Source organism: Pongo abelii, chromosome 7 (assembly GCF_028885655.2).
Source record: "Pongo abelii isolate AG06213 chromosome 7, NHGRI_mPonAbe1-v2.0_pri, whole genome shotgun sequence".
In the NCBI taxonomy this organism is placed as follows: Eukaryota; Metazoa; Chordata; class Mammalia; order Primates; family Hominidae; genus Pongo; species Pongo abelii.
In genome coordinates this window covers 78,341,300-78,364,988 of record NC_071992.2, presented here as the reverse complement: position 1 = coordinate 78,364,988, position 23,689 = coordinate 78,341,300, and the positions used below count along the sequence as shown (strand labels likewise).

General features: G+C 43.3%; 1 pseudogene; it reads right to left on the bottom strand.

The window, feature by feature from the left end:
• Positions 1-5,789: 5,789 nt before the first annotated feature.
• On the bottom strand, positions 5,790-22,594 carry LOC134761814 (uncharacterized; annotated as a pseudogene).
• Between the last annotated feature and the right edge of the window lie 1,095 nt (positions 22,595-23,689).

The window sequence follows — 23,689 nt, the reverse complement described above, 5'->3', positions numbered from 1 at the left end:
ATTAAGGTAATTTTAAAGGGGAAGAAGGGATGTTTATCCATTGTTTCCCATTTTTAATGTTTGACACTGTGCTCTGTAAACTGATTTTCATTGTATACTATCCATATTACACAATTAAATAGTGAATCATCAAAGACTAAATTGTGTACAGTATAACTTTAGAATATATCATATTGTATTAAATTGTTTGAAAATTGATGGGCTATATATGGATTATCTTTAAACAACAAATAAAGCAGAATATTAATTTTCCCAGAACAGCTCAATGTGTGATCATTCACAAATGGTCAAGATTTAGTTACATCTACTTGTTGGTACACTTTAGTAAACATCCACCCTCTATCAGGAACTTTATGACCATTTCTGTCAGAGTAGACTTCAGTCTTCACTACTCCCACTTCATTGAAACTTTATTTAATAAATCAGGAAACAAAGGCAACAAGAAATTGGACAGTTTAACCAATTCCCCTAGTAAGTTACCAGCAGGGTCTAAAAATGGTTACGAAGTTTACCAAAGATACTAACACATATTCCCAATTTACCATGAAATATTTGAGAACATATTTCTTATTGAATACTCATAAAATAAACAATATTCAGGGGTTTTTCCCCTAATGAAAAGATCAGAGAATTTTTAACAATCTGGACAAGTTCATATTTATAAAAGTCACTCACTAACCACTACATTAGATCTATGAGTCTAAATTGAAGGGAAATGTTAATATTTGACATTGAAAACAAAAGATATCCAATAAGTAATTTGTTTCTGAAAAAGTTTTTCAAATTATAACCAAAAATATCAGATGTCCTCAGCCATTTGAAGGGCTGGAGCTTTAGGGCCTAGTCAGAGGTCATGACAGCCTGCCATCCCGTCTGTGCTGGCGATGGGCTCTGGATGTCAAGGGGAAAAGCAGCTCTCTTCAGAGTCCAGCTGGCAGCTCTAGCAACTCAGGCACATGGGGTGGTTTCTACTGTCATTTCCATGGAAACCACTGGTAGCATACCTTACCGAACCAAGAACCAGGTGTGACACTTCTCAGCTAACTGCACGGCAAGTTCAATCTCTGACGGACAAAACGAGGATCAAGTATTTACATAAAAACCAATATCCTATACACTGACCAAGACCCAGATGAAGATTTTATAAAATTAAATTAGTGTGAGGGTGGGTCAAGGCCTCCCTTCCCTGCTGAGTAATAGATGCCTATTTGCATATGACTGTCCACCCCAGAGGCCAGGGCTTCCCAACAGCAAAAGAAGTAAAGGCTTTGGTGGTTTATGTATTTTTGCATGTAAATGTAATAACTCGCCTTTACATACGACTTTCTACCAAGGAGACCAGGTAATAGCACAGATTCTTACTTCAGTTCTATGAGTGCTCTTACTCCCTAATATTGTAAAATTATTGAACATTTAAAAATAATTTTCCATTTATGTTAATGTGTCTTACTTAAGTCAACAAAGAGAGAGTTCCCAGTTTGTCATAATAAAGTACTTACCTAAATTTGCAGTCCTTGCGTATGTACGACTTGACACAGATACAAAGAGGACTAGGAAAATTCACACCTACATCATGATCACTTCAGGGGACTCTGTCATCCTAAAAGTATTTACTGAACACCTACTGTGTGCCATGCTCTAAATGAGTGCTAAGGATATAGTGGGAGCAAGACAAACATGATCCCGTGTCTTCAGAGAGCTTGCAGCCTAGGGTGTTCCGTACTTTGGGTGATCAAAGCCTTGTAATTATTGGGCAAAAATTCAAAGAAGCAGTCATGTGGGTAGAAGAAGTTTTTGCTAGCTGGAGTAATACTCATCTAAGGCACATGTCTTTCTAGTTAGCCTATAAAACACGAATTGCTTAGGGGAAATAATGTTGGCTGTTATTAAAAAAATAAATAAACCCTGAAATCCCAGCTCCTGACTTACCTCACAGGAAGGGGTGAGGGTACTGTTTTCCATGATGTTCCTCGGGATCTAGGCTACTTGCAGCTTGTGGCCCTACACTCCTCCAGGTCCCTGGAATTTTCATCTATTCAGTGAGTAAAGAAAGCAGGAGGATTACAGATGGGAAGATTTTATAGACCAGGCATGGGATTTGGGCATGTGACTTCTGTTCAGATTCCATTGGCCAAAGCTTGGCCACACCTAATTAACTAAAATCCAGGAAATATCATCCAGCAGTATACCCAGGAGATGAAGAGAACACCCACACCAGGTCCTCCCAGCTCTCTATATTCCACCAGCTGATAGGAAAAGAGAGCAAAGAAAGCATGAGAGGGCTAGGCACAGTGACTCATGCCTGTAATCCCAGCACTTTGGGAGGCTGAGGCAGGTGGATCTCCTGAGGTCAGAAGTTCAAGACCAGCCTGGCCAACATGGTGAAACCCCGTCTGTACTAAAAAATTAGCCAGGTGTGGTGGCAAACGCCTGTAATTCCAGCTACTTGGGAGGCTGAGGCAGGAGAATCACTTGAACCCGAGAGGCAGAGGTTGCAGTGAGCCGAGATCGTGCCACTGCAATCCAGCCTGGGCGACAGAGCGAGACTCTGTCTCAAAAAAAAAAAAAGAAAAGAAAAAAGTAAGCATGAGAGAATTTTTGTGAGCTAGAACTAGACGGGAACACATGACCTCCTCACATTCCACTAGACAGAACTCAGTTTCCCAGCCACACTTCACTGTCAGGGACCCTGCAAGTTTGCATGTGGGTGCATGCTTAGGAGTAGAATACCAGTCTTGGGGATTTCCTTCCGTACCTAAACCAGGCTCCCTCTCAATCATTAGTAAGACAAAGAAGAAAAGTGTGCCCTTATTTGTTTATGTGCATTCCCTTAGCTGCCCCATGTGATTAATTTTTTCTTTTAGCAAAATCCTTGACATTTATTTTTTCCTATTTTACATGAGAAATTAGAAGCCTCAAAAGGTAAAATGATGAGTAGCCCAGAGTCAGATAGCTAACCAAAAACAAACTTGCCACTAAATTTCAGGTCTCCTAATTCACACTACATTTAGTTTATTTTCATTAAATATGTACTGTGCATTTAGCACTGTGTTAAATACTTTAGGGATAAGAAATAAATAAAGACCTAACATTCGTCTCAAGAAGCTTTAGATTTTTTCTTTTTTCTTTTCTTTCTTTTTTTTTTTTTTTTTTTGGAGACAATGTCTCTCTCTATCGCCCAGTGGAGTGCAGTGACGTGATCTCAGCTCACTGCAACCTCCACCGCCCAGGTTCAAGCAATTCTCCTGCCTCAGCCTCCAAGTAGCTGGGATTACAGGCATGTGCCATCACGCCCAGCTAATTTTTGAATTTTTAGTAGGACAGGGTTTCACATGTTGGCCAGGCTGGTCTCAAATTCCTGACCTCAGGTGATTCTCCTGCCTTGGCCTCCCAAAGTACTGAGATTACAGGCATGAGCCACTGTGCCTGGCCTAGATTTATTCTTGAGAAACAAAATGTTTACATAAAACAAATGCACATATTTAATTGCTATTTAGAGGAAAATACATGCAATGTATCACACATAATGTGATGCCAGCCTCTGAGCATGCACTCTGGGAAGGTTTGATGACAAGAAAGACCTGTGCAGAACATAATGCCTGGGAAGAACTTGGTGGAGTTCAATCTTGAAAAACAGTAGAATGTGGATGCATAGAGAAAGAGGAAGGACTTTTTGAAGATGACACTTATGGTGGGAGGAAAGCATGAGCACAATTCTGCTCTGAACACAAAGAGGAGATAAGTGTGGCTGAGAATGAGAATTGGTACTGGGAACAGTGGAAGTGGGAGACAGAATCTAGGGGCCTTGTGGTAGGTGGTTCTGAAATCATAAGCAATTACTGAACCATAGTAGGCACATGAACTGGCCATAGCATGCCTGTCCAAGTGTTTTAAGAAATATCTCTTTAAGAAGAAAGAGATAGACCTTTATAGAAACCAAGGAACAAAAGGATAAAGAACCGCGCTATAGTCATGCAAGAGAATTTGTATGAAGAAAGCGTGGGAAAGGAGAAGACATCATCTGACCACAGAATCTCACAGTTACGGAACCACGTATACAAAATGTTAAGATAAATATAGGATAAATGCTGAACCCAGTAATTTAGGCTGACATCCCTACATGGTGGCTCACTTATAGTAAATCTATGCATTCATGTCCTGTTTACATTTTTACTGTGAGGGGAATTTATATTACCACCTAAATAAGACCCTGTGCTCTCCCCTCAAAACGATAATATTTTTTGGCAAAGATATTAAGTAAAGCCACAAGCCTATTAAGAAATGCAAGATTATACACATTATCTCCTACAGGCAGGCAGTGATGTTTGTAATACACTAAAGACATATCTTCTCAAAAGAAACAGATGTTCTTGGTTGACAATAGAAACGCAAACAGAATCATACAGAATGTTCTCATCGTTTAGCCTATTTATTTATTTATATACTGCCTTTGCTAAAAAAAAATTAATTAGACAAGCTTACAGAGATAAAATAAAGCAAGATAAAACTTAAAAGGTGATGGAACCAGGGCAAAAGAATAATAAAAGTTGGAAAAATAAGATAGAGCCATGAATGATGTTGGTGTATTTTAAAAACAACAACAACGACGACGAGGTAAAGCCCTTCACTGATTAGAAGTGAATCCAAAATTTGATTCTCAATTTTCTGCCCAAAGCAGAATTGTTTATATGATATACAGTATCCATAAAACAAACTATTTACTCAGAAGGGAAAAAAGTCATTCCTGGATGTAGGATTCCAAAAAATTTTATCTTGAAGACTCTCAAAAAAAAAAGGTAAAATTTCCTATGTTGTAGTGGTCAGTACTCTTTCAGTTGCAAATGAGAGAAAGACCAACTCAAACTGGCTTAAGCAGGAAAGGGAATTTATTGACTCATGTAACTAAAAATGTGTAAGCTAAAAAAATTAAAAATTAAGTTCTTAATCTATGATTTCAGGTATTGCCGATCCAAACGCTCACAGTGTCGTCAGGAATCTCTCCTGAGATCTCAGTGCTGCCTTTCCTTTGTGGGGCTTGTATTAGTCAGGGTTCTCTAGAGGGACAAAACTAATAGGATAGATAGATAGATAAAGGGGAGTTTATTAAGGACTATTAACTCACATGATCACAAGGTCCCAAAATAGGCCGTCTGCAGGCTGAGGAGCAAGGAAACCAGTTCAAGTCCCAAAGCTGAAGAACTTGGACTCTGATGTTCAAGGGCAGGAAGTATTCAGCACCAGAGAAAGATGTAGGCTGGGAGGCTAAGCCAGCCTAGTCTTTTCATGTTTTTCTGTCTGCTTTATATTCTGGCCATGCTGGCAGCTGATCAGATGGTGCCACCCAGATTAAGGGTGGGTCTGCCTTTCCCAGCCCACTGACTCAAATCTTAGTCTCTTTTGGCAACACCCTCACAGACACATCCAGCAGCAGTACTTTGCATCCTTCAGTCCAATCAAGTTGACACTCAGTATTAACCATCACAAGTCCACACCTTGTAAACTTGAACTTATGCACATCTCCTGAGATCATACATAATATTAAGACAATAATAAGGTCATAATTATGCCTAACATAATACAACTATCTTTTGTACAACCAGAAATGCTCCAATCCCCAACCCAAATGCTATTTCATAAAGTTAACAATATTTAAATGCTGATGTGAAGTCAATAAGTCTTATGTCACATGATAAAGGAAAAAGGAAATAAAATGAAGATATTTTCTTAGTATAAGTGTATACACGCACAAACATGTTTTTAGCAAAAGAAGGAAGAAATACTCATGGAAATTACAGTCCTTGTTTCTGCAACTGGTCACGTGGTCGTACTGGTATTGAGGACTACCTTCTTCTACTACCGATTATGTATTCCCTTTGCCTTCAGCAAGCACATCAGCAGGTCGTGGGTTTTTTTCCTGGTGGAGTGACACAAACCTTCATTCCCCAAGGGTCTTGGCCATTTGCAGTTCTGCCTGGATTGGGCTGTTGTAGTCTCCCATTGACTTTAATCACAGGGCATGGTAATACTAAGAGACACCCTAATGGATCGCCTGTATTCCATGCAGACTCTTCCTTACCTCCATTGTGGAGTAGTAGACTAATTTCATCTTGATAGTGTGGGTCAATCACCCCAGCCAACCCTGTAACTCTCTTCTTAGCCTGTTGACTGAAAGGTAGGAGCCCAAAGTGTCCAGGTGACAATCTTTAAACTTCCAGTTTAATGGAATCATTGTTGTGTCTCCTGGTGGCAGCATTCCTCCCTCTGGAATTAAGACCCTTAGGCCAGCAGAACGTAACGTCACAGGAACAGGAAGCAAAACTTTTGCTAGTGGATCACTAGGGGTGATGGTGAGTGGTGCCACTTCCACTTTCACCCCTTGATTCCTGTACCCATGAATCCTGGCTATAGGAGAAACATATATTGGATGCCGATTCAGGGCATACACAGCCTTCTGGAGAACTTTGCCCCAGTCCTGCAAAGTATTGTCACCTAGTTGGTATTGTAATTGTGACTTCAAAAGGCCATTCCATTGTTCTTAAAATCCAGCTGCTTCAGGATGATGGGGAACATGGTAAGACCAGTGAATTCCATCAGCATGAGCCCACTGCTGCACTTCTTTAGCCATAAAGTAAGTGGCTCGGTCAGAGGCAATGCTGTGTGGAACATCATGATGGTGGATAAGACATTCTGTGAGTCCATGGATGGTAGTCTTGGCAGAAGCATTGTGTGCAGGATAGGTAAACCCATATCTGGAGTAAGTGTCTATTCCAGTGAGGACAAACCTCCACTCTTTCCATGATGGAAGAGATCCAATATAATCAACTTGCCACTAGGTAGCTTGCTGATCACCCCAAGGAATGGTGCCATATCGAGGGCTCAGTGTTCGTCTCCGCCGCTGGCAAATTGGGCACTCAGCAGTGGCTGTAGCCAGGTCAGCCTTAGTGAGCAGAAGTCCATGTTGCTAAGCCCATGTGTAACTCCATCCCTGCCACCATTGCCACTTTGTTCATGGGCCCATTGGATGATGACAGGGGTGGCTGGGGAAAGAAGCTGAGTGTTGTCCACAGAATGGGTCATCCTGGAACAATAAAAGTTCCCATGTCCCCCTCACAGTTTGCGCAATGGGGGTGTGGCTTGCTTCTTCAGTGATCTGCTACTCAAAACTCTCAGGCAGCATACAGATGGGCAGGCTGTGGGGCTCCAACCCCAAGGCAGTGTCTAGGGGTGAATGTTTACAGCTCCTGAAGCCCCAGTGGGCCTGGAGCAGGGCTGCTCAGTGGCACAGGCTCTCCTCTGACTACCCCGGCCAAATTCTGCCTCATTCCACCGGTCAATGGCCTGACAGCATGCCAGCATCTCCTACACCAGTGCATTTCTCTTGACCTCCAGCTGCCATGCGCTCCTCCACTGATGTGCTCCTCTTGACATCCAGCCGCCTGTGTACCTGCCTGCTAGGGTCTCAGGGGTTTTTATAGGCACAAGATGGGGGCGTGATGGGCCAAGGTGGTCTTGGAAAATGCAACATTTGGGCACAAAGGCATGAGTACCTGTCCCCACCTAGGTATGTGGGCATAGGCCTGGGGGTGGAATCCTCACTGGGGACCCTTCTCCTCCCCTTCTATATCACATCCCCCCTCTGAAGAGGTACATCCAACTGCCTTCAGAATATGGACAATAACCGAGCTTAGTGCTTCCTGCTTACAGGGGGCATTGTTTTGCAGAAAACAGCAGTCAGATTTCTCCCAGAGTTCTATCTAAGGGTTCTTAGCAAAGGGGAACCATCATCCGAGGCTCTGGTTGCCTGACTGTTTGGAGTTTGATGGCTTCTAAGTGAGAGGAAAATAACAAGTTTTATAAGGGTAAGTATGCACGGGTTAAACATGTGTGTTATACAAGGAAAGAATTTCATGCTAAAGATCACAGAAACAGGAAGTAAAATATACTAACAACAACACTGTACCCCAAGCTGTTTCACCCTGGTGAAAGAAATTAAACTTTAGAGCGGTTAAACTTTTAGAAAAGAGATAACTGTTCTTGCCGTATCTTTAGCAGTTAACAGGTGAACCCTGGGAATTCTAGGGTTTGTGGGCTTGCCTGGCAGCCGTTAAAGCTTCTGTCTCTTTCCTGTGTTTCCTTTCTCTATTGTAGAAGACTGAGGTGGCTACTTTCAGGAGGTCCTCTAAAGTACTATCTGGTCCCAGGGCCTATTTCTGCAACTTCCTCCTGATATCAGGAGCTGCCTGAGTAATAAATTTATCCTTCAGGATTAGCTGTCCCTCAACTGAATCAGGAGATAGAAAGGTGTGCTTTACCAAGGCCTCTGTTAGCCTTTCCAGGAATGCAGTGGGATTTTCATCAAATCCCTGGTCAATTCTGGGCAATTTAGTATAATTGAGAGGCTTGGTCCTAGTTGTATGAAAGCCCTCCATTATGCACACCTGAAAGTGTCTCTTTTTCCAGTCTTCCACCTCATCATTGGGATCCCATTTAGGGTCATTCACTGGTACTGCTTCTCTTCCAGTTGGATAATATTTTCCCCCTTCTCTGATGCTATATGTGAGGCAAAGCTCATCCCCAAATCTCTCTGCTGCTTGCGGAGCAGCCTCCTTCTCAGTGTCCATCAGGGTCTGATTCAAAAGTAACATAATGTCTCTCCAGGAGTGTTCAAATATTTGACTGAAATTCTGGAAAGCCTCTGTATATCTATCAGGGTTGTCTGAAAACTTTCCAAGATCCCCCCTAATTTGCTTTGAGTCTTGTAGGGAAAAAGGAATCTGGAACTTACTGGACCCAAATTCACTGGGCATCTGTTGGAGGGGCAAGAGTGAGACTGGAGCTTATTTAGAGTGAGGATTTCTAGGAGCGGGTAAGTGATAGGCTGAAGCTAAATAGGAAGGTTGGGGTGGACCCAGAGAAGCAGGTCTGGGGGAAGCTGGCTCCTCTGCTGGGGGTGCCTCTGGGACTCATGTCTTTAATTCCCTGGGCTTGCCCCTTGCAGCCTTCCCTGAGATGGCAAACAGGAGGGCTGGATCGATCCTACATTGTTGGCAAAGATCTGGATTGCCTTGCAAGGTGTAGAAAGCCTGCACATATGGGGCCTCAGACCATCTGTCCTCACATACACAGAAAAGCTCCAATTGCCAAATTGTATCCAAATGAATGGTTCCTTCCTGAGGCCAAGCCAGTCCTTCCTGTAAATCATAATTTGGCCAAACCTTTGTGCAGAGGGCTATGAGGTGCTTTTCCTCCAGATTCTGAGGGTCAAAGCAATCCCAGTGGTTCAGGATAAACTCCAGAGGAGTATAAGCTGGGGGTGGTGAAGGGAACTGGTTGCCCATTCTGAAAGACAGAGGATAGAGCCGTCCCTCATTCCCTTCCTTCTCTCAGCAAAAACTCTGGGTGACATGGAGAGAAAGCAAGCATCCTCCCTTCACTCCCCACCCCTTACCCCTCAGCCCCAGTGACCTTGGCAGGTGATAGCCATGGGTATCGATGTGGTATGCACCCATGAAGCAGGGAAAACCTGGAGAATAAGAATTAACCACCCTCACCTATGCGTTCATTTCTCCCTGGTATCAGCAAACTTTGAGTGCCCTGGGCCTGTTTATGCCATGAAGCATGGCCTCCTTCCGTGGGGTGGGGTTCAGTTGGCAGAAATTTGTCCTGCCCATTTACATTGTGCCTGTTGCCTGTCTTTCGATCCTTCAGACCTTGTTTTCCTTTCTAGGGCCTGAGACTGAAGCTTGGAATTGAGTTTGGGACTGAAAAGATATTTTAGATGCTGTTTTTATGTGTTTAGAGTGTCTCAAATGTGCCCTGCCCAATTTGCAGTTATCAGCCAGCAGGGGTCACTCCTCTGTTAACTTCCCTAACAGAAACAGAGTTGGAAGTGGGGAGCCCTCTCACCTTGAAAAGGAAAAAGAGAATAACAGTTTAAGTGGCAAAACGGGGAGATCCTGGGGAAGAAACCCTTGCTTAGTGTAACTGGGCCTTTCTAATCCTTATATCTTTCCCCCGGTTCAGAAAGGGTTGAATTCTTTGGAATGAGGTGGAGTTTGGCCGGGCGAGTTGGAGGAGATCCCAGGCCACCGAGCAGCCCAACCCCAAGGGAAAACCATCTCCCTGGTGAATTCCTATTTTCCAGGTTTTCCCTGCTTCATGGGTACATACACATCAATACCCAGGGGAGGAAAGGTTCCATTGGCACAGCAGGCGAGAAATATTCATTTGTCCATTAGCCCTGTGGGGTCATGGCTACCACTGCGGCTTTCTCCCGGTCTCCCATCCCTCCATGGCTGCTGGGCTCAGCCTTTGTCTGCTGTGGGCATGCCCAGGCACCCAAGCTGGGAGGGGAAAGGATAAGGAGAGGTGCCCTGAGCCGTGCGTGCTTGCGGCTGTGGAGGTGGGCGCATTTATGGCAACTCTAGGAACAGTTGGTCTGATATGCACCTTTGGAGCCTGGGCCAGATGCTCATTTTACTTGGTAACTTTGCCGCAGCCTGTAGCAAAACTCTTAACATTATAAAGGAAGAGATAAGAGCCAGTTCAAACCACGAGAAAAGAGACAAACTCTGGGGGTTTTGACCATCCCAGTTAGGGCAGAGGCGGAGGCTGGCAGATCACCTGAGATCGGAGGTTTGAGACCAGCCTGACCAACACGGAGAAACCCCGTCTCTACTAAAAATACAAAATTAGCTGGGCGTGGTGGTGCATGCCTGCAATCCCAGCTACTCGGGAGGCTGAGACAGAAGAATCACTTGAACCCGGGAAGCGGGGGTTGAGGTGAGCCGAGATTGCACTATTGCACTACAGCCTGGGCAACAAGAGTGAAACTGCGTCTGGAAAAAAAAAAATTCTGTGAAGGAAGACAGAGCTTCTTACCCACAAGAAATAGAGAGAGATGGCAGGGTTTTGGAAGAGAGAGGCAGATCCCACAGTTTTACCTTCGTTAATACTCACCTTCTAGGATCCCAGGCGTGGTCCCCAGTTGAAATGGGAAAAGTTCCCTTGTCTCCCTCGCAGGGCATGTGATGGGGTGTGGCTCACTTCTTCAGTGCCCCACTGCTCAAATCTCTTAGACAGCATACAGACAGGCAGGCTGTGGGGCTCCGACCCCACAGCAGTGTCTAGGAGTGAATGTTTACAGCCTCTGAAGCCCCAGTGGGCGTGTGTTACAGGGTGCTCTTTTAATTTAGTTGCCCATGGGTGGCTTGTGTTAGCTCACTTAGATCCTCTGCCTTATTCCAAGGACAGAGGGCTTTCTGTATCCCAGGGTTCTTGCCTTGGTGTACCAGAAGAATCGGATCACACACAGGCTTGGAGAATGAATGTAAGGTTTTATTGAGTGGAAGTAGCACTCAGCAGATGGGGGAGCCAGAAGAGAGATGGTTTTCCCTTGGGGTCGGGCTGCTTGGTGGCCTGGGCTCTCCTCCAACTCCCCCGGCCAAACTCCACCTCATTTCACCAGTTGATGGCCTGCTGGCATGCCAGCAACTCCTACACCAGTGTTTTCCTCTTGATATCCAGCTGCCCATATGTTCCTCCACTGATGTGCTCCTCTCAACATGCAGCCACTTGTGTGACTGCCTGCTAGGGTCTCGAGGGTTTTTGTAGACACAGGATGGGGGCGTGGTGGGCCAGGGTGGCCTTGGGAAATGCAACATTTAGGTGCAAAGGCAGGAGTGCCGGTCCTCACCTAGGTGCATGGGCACAGGCCCAGGGGTGGAGCCCTCTGCATCAATCTTATCCACTTGATTATTAAAATCCTCCTCTGCTGAGGTCACCTGTTGGTGAGCACTCACATGGGATACAAATATCTTCACAGTTTTTGACCACTCAGAGAGGTCCATCTACATACCTCTTCCCCAAATTTTTTTGTCACTGATTTTCCAATCATGCTTCTTCCAAGTCCCTGACCATCCAGACAAATCATTGACTACAGCCCATGAATCAGCATATAATCACACATCTGGAAATTTCTCCTTCCGTGCAAAGTGCACAACCAAGTGCATTGCTCAAAGTTCTGCCCACTGGGAAGATTTCCCTTCACTGTTGTCCTTCAGGGCTGTCTTATGAAGGGGCTGTAGTGCTGCAGCTGTCCACTTTCGGGTGGTGCCTGCATATCGTGCAGAACCATTTGTGAACCACGCCCTAGTCTTCTCTTCCTCTGTCAACTGATCATAGGAAACTCCCCATGAGGCCATCAGTGCAGGCTGGGGGACAGAAGGCAGAGTGGGAGGCATGGAGACCATGGACATTTGAGCCAGTTCCTCATGTAACTGACTTGTGCCCTCAGGACCTGCTCCAGCCTGATCATGTGTGTATCACTTCCATTTGATGATGGAATGCTGCTGTGCATGACCCACTTTATGGCTAGATGGGTCAGAAAGCACCCAGTTCATGATAGAAGTTCAGGTCACATGGTGACTTGATGACCCATAGTCAAACGTTCAGTTTCCACCAAAGCCCAGTAACAGGCCGAGAGCTGTCTCTCAAAAGGAGAGTAGTTATCTGCAGAAGATGACAGGGCCTTGCTTCAAAATCCTAGAGGCCTCCGCTGTGATTCACCTATGGGGGCCTGCCAAAGGCTCCAAACAGCATCCCTATCTGCCACTGATACCTCAAGCACCACTGGATCTGCGGGGTCATATGGCCCAAGTAGCAGAGCAGCTTGCACAGCATCCTGGACCAGTTGCAGAGCCTTCTTCTGTTCTAGACCCCACTCAAAACTTGCAGCCTTTCGGGTCATTTGATAAATGGGTCAGAGTAACACACCCAAATGAGGAATGTGTTACCTCCAAAACCCAAATAGGCCCACTAGGCATTGTGCCTCTTTCTTGGCCATAGGAGAGGCCAAATGCAGTAACTTATCCTTCACCTTAGAAGGAATATCTCGACAAGCCCCACGCCACTGGACCCCTAGAAATTTTACTGAGATAGAAGTTCCCTGAATTTTAGTCGGATTTATTTCCCATCCTCTGGCATGCAAATGTCTCCCCAATAAGTCCAGTGTGTTTGCTACTTCTTGCTCACTGGATCCAATCAGCATAATGTCATCAATGTAATGGACCAGTGTGATATCTTGTGGAAGTGAAAAGCGATTGAGGTCTTTCTGAATAAGATTGAGACACAAACCTGGAGAGTCAATATACCCCTGAGGAAGGACAGTAAAGGCAAATTGCCGGCCTTACCAGCTGAAGGCAAATTGCTTCTGGTGGGCCTTATGGACAGGAATGGAGAAAAAGGCATTTGTCAAATCAATGGCTGCATACCAGGTACCAGGAGATGTGTTAGTTTGCTCTAGCAATGAAACCACATCTGGTACAGCAGCTGCAGTTAGAGTCACCACTTGGTTAAGCTTATGATAATCTACTGTCATTCTCCAAGATCCATCTGTCTTCTACACAGGCCAAATGGGAGAGTTGAACAGGGATATGGTGGGAATCACCATCCCTGTGTATTTCAAGTCCTTGATGGTGGCACTAATCTCTGCAATCCCTCTAGGGATGCAATATTGTTTTTGACTTACTATTTTCTTAGGTAGAGGCAGCAGCTCTAATGGCTTCCATGTGGCCTTTCCCACTATAATAGCCCTCACTCTACCAGTCAGGGAGCCAATGTGGGGGTTCTGCCAGCTGCTAAATATGTCTCTGGCAATTATACATTCTGGCCCTGGGGAAATGACTACAGGATGAGTCCGGGGACACACTGGACCCACTGTAAGTCGGACCTGAGCTAAAACTCCATTAATCACCTGACCTCTATAATCCCCTACTTTACCTGGAGGACCACAATGACGTTTTGGGTCTCCTAGAATCAATGTTTCAAAACTATCATTTTGCCATGTTTATCCCTCTCTATCTCAACAAACAAGTTACTTCTAACCCAGGGTGTAGGTGTTATTTGCCCCAGCAACATCAGCTCAGAGCCAGTGTCCAGTAGTCCCTAAAATGTCCGATCATTTCCCTTTCTCTAGTGCACAGTTACCCTGGTAAGAGGCTGGAGTTCTCCTTGGGGAAGGATGGGAGAAAAATTAACAGCATAAATTGTCAGTAGCATAGTGGGTTCATTCCTCAAGGGGACCCGGCCTCCCCTTCATTCCAGGGGTTCTGGGTTTGTAAACTGGCTCAAGTCTGGAAACTGATTGAGGGGCCATGATTCTCTGTTTTTCTAATTCAAATTAGTCTTTTGTCCATTCAACCTGGAAGTTTTCTGCTTATATAAATTATAGGAATGGGCCGGGCACAGTGGCTCACGCCTGTAATCCCAGCACTTTGGGAGGCCGAGGCGGGTGGATCACAAGATCAGGAGTCCGAGACCAGCCTGGCCAATATGGTGAAACCCTGTCTTATCTAAAAATACAAAAATTAGCCAGGTGTGATGGTGGGCACCTGTAGTCCCAGCTACTCAAGAGGCTGAGGCAGGAGAATTGCTTGATCCCGGGAGGCAGAGGTTGCAGTGAGTCAAGATCATGCCACTGCACTCCAGCCTGGGCAACAGAGCAAGACTCCATCTCAAAAAAAAAAAAAGAAAAAAGAAAGAAAGAAAGGAAAGAAAGAAAGAAAGAAAGAAAGAAAGGAAGGAAGGAAGAAAGAAAGAAAAGAAAGAAAGAAAGAAAGAGAAAGAAAAGAGAAAGAAAGAAAGAAAGAGAAAAATGCAGTAGGCTTCCTATCAATTTCACTGCTAGGAACAATGTGATTAATTAGCCAATGCCATAGCTCTACATGAGTCAGACTATTCTGATTGCTGCTTTGCTTCTGCTGTCCATTACGGTAGCTATGCCCACCTTGCCTTTGATGATTGAGTGCCACCAATTGGCCCCGTCACCTTGCGATCCAATTATTCCCGTTGTATTTATATTTTGTAGTTGAGTAACTGCGGTTCCCACGGTTAGATGTGACGTACAGAGAAGAGCAATTACAGGGCTCTTCAAAGATGCAGGTGCTGCCCTCACAAATCTATTTTGCAAAACATTGATCGAGGGTATATCTTCTGGAATCTCCCAGCTGGGATGAGTAAGTGTAAAGTGACTAATTCACTCCACCATTTCAATCTCCCTAAACCTTTGGATCCCTTCCTCTCCATTAAACCAAGGGAGATCAGGCATTTCCAGCTCACTCACAGTGGGCCATCTTTTTAAAAAAAGACATAAAGTTTAGTATGTTGTAGTGGTCAGTACTCTTTCAGCTGCAAATGATAACTGGCTTAAGCATAAAAGGGAACTTATTGACTCATATAACTAAAAATGTGTAAGCTAAGAAAATTAAAAAGTTAAGTTCTTAATCTGTGATTTCAGGTGTTGCCAGTCCAGGCGCTCACACAGTGTTGTCAGGAATCTCTCCCCAGATCTCAGTGCGGCCTTTCCTTTGTGTGGCCCCATTTGCAAAAAGACTCCCCACTCAGAAGTGACAGTGACCACCAGCAGTTCCGGGTGTAAATTCTACCAGATTAGCAACTCCAAGAAGAATAGATTCCCTTTTTTTAAAAAAAAAAAAAGTCCCAGCTTCCACCACAGCTTCTGTCCAGGAAAAGTTCTGTGTCTCCTGGTGGTGGGGTGGAATTCGTGGCATCCAAACCACATGGACTTGGAATCGGAGATGGGTGGTTCCTTAAAGGAACCCTGACCAAGCAGAATCATGCTCCCTGTACATCCCAACAACATGATAATAGCAAAACAGGTAAGTATTTATCTAATAACATTGAATCTTATACATTCCCCTAAGTGGGGTACATGTTCTTACAACAAAACTCTACAATTCTACAAAGGTCAATATAGTGTTGGCCAGGTATACAACTCTCTTTTAGTATGGTGTAGTGGCGTTCTACTTGTCAGGCCTCTGGAATAAACTAGAATTCACCCAGATGGTCTAAACAAACAGACTTTAAGAAAAAAGCTATGTATAAAGATGTGGGAAGGGATAAGGGCAAAATAAGAAGGGTGTTTTGGCACCCAAAATCTAGCGGTATTAGGATGTTGTTAAAACTCCTGCAGCCAAAGGTACATGGCTTTGCCAGTGGAGCTGTGGCTGTGGAGGAAGGCACTTGCTCCCAGTGAAGCAGCCCTACAGCCAGGAAAAGGTGGGAAAGAAATATCTTAATGTCTCTCTTCTCTTTACCCTCTGATTTTCCTGTTGGTGCCAGAAGAGTTGGCACAGATGAGTAAGTGATGTAGTCTGTAGTGGTCGACTTCCTGTGACACAGAGTGAGAAGAGAAGGATGGAAATGAATCTGCAGGAGCAAAGAGGAACAGAGGGCATAACCTAGCATATCAGAGTATTAGACATAATTTAGGTGGTGGCCCACGGGTCCCTCATTGGCCATGCCCACCTACACACACCTCCCAATGTTCACTGGCTGCAGTTCACTAATCCAAGGATTGAGATGCCTGACTCAAGCAAGTCAACAAAATTCTCCTCCCTGAATTTCAATCTTGAACAGACATACAGAGTCTTCAGGGTGTGGGAGCTGAATCATCATACAGCAGCACCCTAGACGGAAATTCCTATTGTTTCTGATGCTGAAGTCTCACAAGCTTCTCTGGTTCCTGTCCTTCCTATAGCTTGTTTTTTCAGCTGTTTCTCCACTTACATGAGCTACCCTAGTATTACTTAAATAAATTCCACTTTTAATTTTGAGCCAGAGTGGTTTTTCTATTGCTTGGAACAAGAAATAGGCTAGTTACAACATTTGGGATGGATTTTTTTTCTCGTTTATACATTAACGAGGACTAGGTGGCTCCATAGCTGTGTCCAGTTTGAGCATGGACATTACATGTTTCTGGTTAATGTCCAGACTTGTGCTCTTTAACAGTCGATACAGTGATATCTTTGGGTCGAAGTTGATGAGCTTAATGAGGACAAGTTCCTAAATATAAAAACACAACTTGAAAATAGTGCAAAGAAAGACCGTTGCCAAAGATGAAATTCACTTCACAAAACAATTTTGGGTCAGTTCTGACAAAGATGAATGAGAAGCCAAGGCCACAATAATTCCTATCTGAAAACATTCAAAAACTGTTATATGCAATCTTTCCATTCAGCTGTAAATAGTTCATAGACAATAACATCAGTTCTTGGATTTTTGCTTGCTTGTTTGTTTTGTCCTTGACCAGCTGGCCCAGGTTGATATTTCGCTCTTGCCTACCTGCATCCTTTCTGCCCTTGCATCCACTGGACCTGGTGAATGGCACTGAGCTGATGGCAATGGGACAAAGGGGACAGGGAGCAGTTCTGGCTTTGTGAAGATTACAATCTAACATTTATTAAAACTAGGTAGTGGGTCTCTTGGAAAAGGGAAAGAGGAGGCCAGAAAAATGTGGGTCAAGGAAATCAGGAGTCTTCTAGGGACAATCTGAGATCCATTTTGAGCCCCACTTTAAAATCCAGGAAAATTACAACTCAAGAGAATTGACTAGGGCAGAGCTTCAGATGGACAGACACCCTCCCAGCATTATATCCACCAACCACTTGCATCTTTACCTTCTATCCCCACAACCCTCAGATGCAATAATGGCTAGTCAACTAACTGGGACCCTCTGGGAACCTCTGGAAAATAATTCTGGACAGTGACATGCTGAATCTTCTAGAGTTGACCATGACTTTGTTGGGCTCTTTTAAAGAAAGAGCACTGAGCAACTTGCCTATCACCCTTTTAATTTACACCATTATCCTCTGCGCCCACAACATCACACTTCAAATAGACCCTGTCAGTGCATTGAATCCAGACATGAGCAAACGAACCGTCCCATGACTCATGACATAGGGAAAAACACCTAACACTTTTCCTCAAGGTGGGCTCTGTATGATGAAAACTTGACTGGAGACTAGATGGCTTCCAGACAATACTCAGCTCCTCCATAGCTCCTAGCTGGCATCAGTGAGCAGCATTCCCCAATAGAGACTGGGTCCCTCCAGATGTGGACTCCACCCTTAACAGATGGCCCACCATCCTCTTTCCTTTCTTATGTTCCCTCCATCCATTTTTCTTTCCCCAGCCAAGGAAATCCTTTCAAATCCCAAAGGCTGAAAAGCTTGGCTTTTACTCATTACGTATCATGGTCTAACTTGGCACTACCTAATTTCAGCCATAGTAAAAATGATCTGTAATTCTGAGCCATACAATACAGTAGCCTAGCCACATTTATCTATCAAGCACTTTAAATGCGGCTAGTGCAAATAAGAAACTGGCTTTTTCATTTTATTTACCATTAATTAATTTAAGTTTAAATAGTTACTTGCTATAGGCTGGTAGCTACCATGTTGGACAGTGCAGGTCTAGCCCTTGACACTCAAACACTAAGAATTTACTCTGTTTTTTTTTAAAAAAAAAAAAAAGAATTAATTCTCTTTTATTTTTCTTTCAGATTCTTTCTGATTTTCTTCTGATGTTTCTAAGAAAACAAACTTGGAATATTCTAGCTAAAGAGTGGGATAAGTGAGGACAATATTTCAAAACTATCATTTTGCCACGTTTATCCCTCTCTATCTCAACAAACAAGTTACTTCTAACCCAGGGTGTAGGTGTTATTTGCCCCAGCCTGTCTGAGGATTTCATATGCTTCAGTACTGGGTAATATTCTTGCCTGTCTCATGTGTCACTTCTTAGGTCTCCCAGGCAGATATTTCATGGTAGAAATAAAGGGCTTAACAAAATCAAAGAGGGCAGAGAGAAGTAAACATCATGCCCATGACTCCACACCACTTTTCCTGTGTGTCCCACTAAGAAGTGTTTGAACCCCATGTAACATTGTGAGGTGGAGGTGGCCTGACCTCACCATCCAGCCTGAGGCCTGTAAAGGTGTGTCTAGGTAAACAGAGCCTTGTGCCCAGGAATGGCCAGCCTCACAGGTTGCCAGAGTCCTGGAGTGGCTTGGAAGTGGATGACTGTGTGCCTGCTCGAGGGCTGGCAAAGGACCAGCAACAGCAGCCTGAACCTGAGGAGGCCTGGAGAGCAGGGGCAAAGGATGACTCAGCAGTGACTTTTATAGACCATTGGCCAAGGACCAGGTGGGTTCAGTGACTCCTCAGTGGATACAATCGTGGACAGATGGCAGCTAAGACCAAATGTCGCCCCTCCTTCCAGGTCTTTGGCATAGTTTAAGTCTCCCAGAAATATGATGGAATCAGAGAGAAAAATAGAAGACCAAGGAAGTTGAAATTAACTTTTTATAGACCCCAGAATATTAGCACACAAAAGTAAAATTTGGTTATAGAAAAATAAATTTACATTTGTTTCTTACTTAGGTTGGTGAACTGCTACATTATTATAATGAGATTATTACTGTAACACATATTTTTTATATTATATTCCCCCAAAAGTGTCCACTGAAAGTGGACTACAAAACCTAGGCCCCAGTTCCTCCTTGTAAAGGAGGAATAGGTTAAATTAGTACATGTAGTCCTGAGTTTCTAGTATTCTCCAATAAAGAAAGGCAAATTAAATGCAAACTAGAAGCCTATGATACTCAAAGATTTAGAATTTTACTTAGGGGGAGGGAAAACAAATAATTCTTTTTTTATTATGCTAAAATATATTAATACAAAACATAAAATTTGCCATTTTCACCATTTTAGGTGTTGAATTTAATGGCATTAAGTCCATTCACATTGTTGTGCAACCATAACCACCAACCTCTCCAGAACCCCAAATTGAAACTCTATACCCATTAAAGGATGACCTTTCATCCTCATTCCCTTCAGTCCCTGGCACCTACCATTCATTTTCGGTCTCTATGAATTTGACTACCTTAGATACCTCAAGTAAATGGAGTCATAGAATATTTGTTATTTTATGTCTGGCTTTTTCACTTGGCATAATGTCTTCAAGTTTCAGTTAGGTTGTGGCATATATCCAAATTCCATCTTTTTTCTAAGGCTGAATAATACCTCATTGTATGTATTCACCACATTTTGTTTATTCATTCATCTGTTGATGGACATTTGGGTTCTTTCTACCACTTCACAATTGTAAAGAAAGATGCTATGAACATGGGTGCACAAATATCTGTTTGAGTTCCTGCTTTCAATTATTTGAGGTGTATAACCAGGAGTGGAATTGCTGGATCATGTAATAATTCAATGTTTAATTTTTGAGGAAACACCATAGTGTTTCCCAGAGCAACTGCATCATTTTATGTTCTCCCCAGCAATGAACAAGGGTTTCAATTTTTACTCATCTTTACCAACATATTTTTTATTTTAAAAAATCAACTTGGAGTTAGCTTTGATCTATTAGAATAGAAATACATTCTATGCTTACTTTTTCTTTTTAATTGTGTTCATGTTGCTGCTTTTGTCGAAGCATCCAACAAATTGCTTCTAGCACCCATTCTTTTCTCCTTGTCTCCCTGATTTTACTATTGTGACAAAGCAGATCAGAGAAAAAGTCAAGAAAACAGTAAAGTTTGTCTTTCAGTCCTCTCAGTAGTACATTTACCAGGGAGCTGCATGCTCTCTGCCTCCCCAGCCCACCCTGGCACTGCTCATCAACCCAGACGCCTTACTCCCAGACCTTCTTCTTTTTCCCCCCACTCCCCACACCCCAGTGTAACTTGGGGAACCTAATATAGAGTACCATGCTAATACAATATTTTGAAAAGTGATGTGCATACAGACTACTTTTGTAAATAACACCTTAATCATGATGAATGACTTGAAGGGGGAAAATGTCAGGTGCACCAATAGGATGCAGGGGAGTTGCAGAGGCTCAGTGTAGATGAAAGACCTGGACAAGAAGTCCTACCACATCATTTCTAATCAGACACAATCACCAACTAACTGGAAAACTTTAAGTAAGCCATTTAATGTTTCCGGGACTGTTTCTCCATTTGTAAAGTGCAAGATAAACTCCTTCCAATGAAAAAGGTGGATGATCATTTCATCTGTCTAAACATTTGAATGTATATGAGTGAGTAAAAATAATGTCCTTCAACAATATACTGTGCCATTTCTAAGATGTGTCCTATCACATATAAACCCACAATAATACAGTATGGCGAGAGTGCAGAAATAGGAAAGCACAACCAAAAGCTTGGTCTAGAAGTAGACCCAAGGATATCAGATAAAACTTATACATTGTTTAATCACTCAACATGTGCCAAGTATAGTAAGTCCTCAATGCCTTCAATAGATCCTTGGAAACTGCAACTTTAAGCAAAGTGACCTATAATGAAACCAGTATTTTTTTCTCATCAATGTTATAATGAAACAACACTGAAGGAGACAACATCATTGGAGGACTTGTTGTTCATTGTTTCACTTAAAGTCACAGCTTCCAAGAACCTATCCATGGTGTTAAGTGAGGGCATACTGTGCTATATTTTGTGTATTAATATTATTAATTTATCACTTAATTTCTGCAACATGATTATTGAAGAGAGTGATTAATTGAGAAAGTAATGGATATCATGTTATTTATTTATTTATTTTTACGTATTTATTTATTTATTTTTGAGACAGAGTCTTGCTCTGTTGCCCAGGCTGTAGTGCAATGGCACAATCTCGGCTCACTGCAACCTCCACTTCCTGGTTCAAGCAATTCTCCTGCCTCAGCCTCCCAAGTAGCTGGGATTACAAGTGCTCATCACCACGCCCAGCTAATTTTTTATATTTTTAATAGAGACTGGGTTTCACCATGCTGACCAGGCTGGTCTCGAACTCCTGACCTCAGGTGATCCGCCCGCCTCAGGTGATCCACCCATTTGTTTTCTTTTCTTGCTTTATATTCCTTGGAATTGAATCAAAAGCCATTTCTTCCTCTTCACACCAGGAGAGTTAGCCGGGCCAGCCTGTATTGGTAAATTGTAGCCAGAGGTTATAACTGTGACCCACAATGTAAATTTGGTTTCTAAATGTAAAATCTACAGTGTAATTTTTAAAATATAAATTGGTCAATTTACCAATATTTTAAATTAAAGGTGTTTCACACGTTTTCTTTTATAAAATCCAAATTTTCAACAACTCTTGAAAAGTCATTAGAATTAGGCAACACTGGGCATTTATTACCAACAAGATCAGCAGAATACAAGTAACACCTACCTATTTAGACTGAGCATGTGCTCTGCAGTTCACTAGACACTTCCATTCTCCGTTAATCTGTATGTTACTGCTTAACTACCCGCAGAGGGTATTTCAATTTGCACCTTCTAAGATGTTAAGTTACCAGCTTTCGTTGTTTAGGCTCTGAAGGGAATCCACATGAAACCTCAGATAGGGAGGGCACGGAAACTTTTGTACACAAAGTGTAAAATAGGAAGGCATGGGAACCTACCATGGGACAGTACTTAGATGCAGAACACTGGGGAATGGGTGGTTACAGCTTCCACAGGTGCATGAGACCCTGGCCACTCTGAGTGGGCACGGCCAAAACACCAAAACCTCCTAGGGGATGAGGAAATGACTTGATAACAAGCCTCAGGTTCTTACATGCCTGGGTAATGCCTGCGGTTCTTGCAAGCCTGGGTAATGCCTGGGAGTGGTGCCCCCCGTGGAAGATCCTCACTACGAAGGGCTTCATAGTGGCCTGTGCAAGCAGGATGACAAGCCCTGTAGATCTCCATGAAGACATAGCAAATGACAACACCTGACGGCAGCCCCATTAACTGTGAAGGAAAATGGCAGAATTTCCTTGGGGACCTCTTTACAAGGGATGTAGGAGCACTTAGGGCTTCTTTTATCTTCTGGAGAACTGAAGAGAACCCACAGAGAACAAGTAATGAACTTCTGACACAACTGAGTGAGGTGGTGGCAGTGTGGTGGACGGTGAAGGCAGGAGCCCATGTTCTTTGTGTGTGTGTGTGCGTGTGTGTGTGTGTGTGTGTGTGTGTGTGTTCCAATAAAACTTTATTTACGAATGCTGACATTTGGCCCGGCGCGGTGGCTCATGCCTGTAATCCCAGTACTTCGGGAAGCCGAGGTGGGCAGATTATGAGGTCAGGAGATCGAGACCATCCTGGCTAACACGGTGAAACCCCGTCTCTACTAAAAAAATACAAAAAAAATTAGCCAGGCTTGGTGGCAGATGCCTGTAGTCCCAGCTACTCGGGAGGCTGAGGCAGAAGAATGGCATGAACCTGGGAGGCAGAGCTTGCAGTGAGCCAACATCATGCCACTGCACTCCAGCCTGAGCAACAGAGCAAGGTTCCATCTCAAAAAAAAAAAGAATGCTGATATTTATTTAAATTTTATATAATTTTTACATCATGAACTATTATTCTCCTTTTGCTTTTTTTCAACCATGTAAAAATGTAAAACTATGGTTAGCTTTCAGGCCACACAAAAACAGGCAGGCAAAAGTTTGCTAAACACTGAAATTGAGGAAGGAGGAGGAGAAAGAACAGGAAATAAATGACTATGGTAGAGGAGTATATTAGTTTAGTGTTTATATTAGGCTAGATTATGGTGAAGTAACAGAGAACCTCGAAATCTCAGTGATTTATGATAACAAAAGGTTATTTCTTATTCACAGCACATGTGTACTTTGTGCTGGCTAAGTTCTATTCCATGTTATTTTGATCCTGGAATTCAGGTTCATAATGCAAACTCCATCTGGAGTACTGCTGCATCTAGGAGCAGAAGAAACAGAGAACATGGCAAACCAAGTGCTGGTTCTAGATGTTTCTGCCTGAAATTGACATACATCATTTTCACTCTGTTTCATTGGCCAAAACAAGTCACATACCATGCTAAACTAC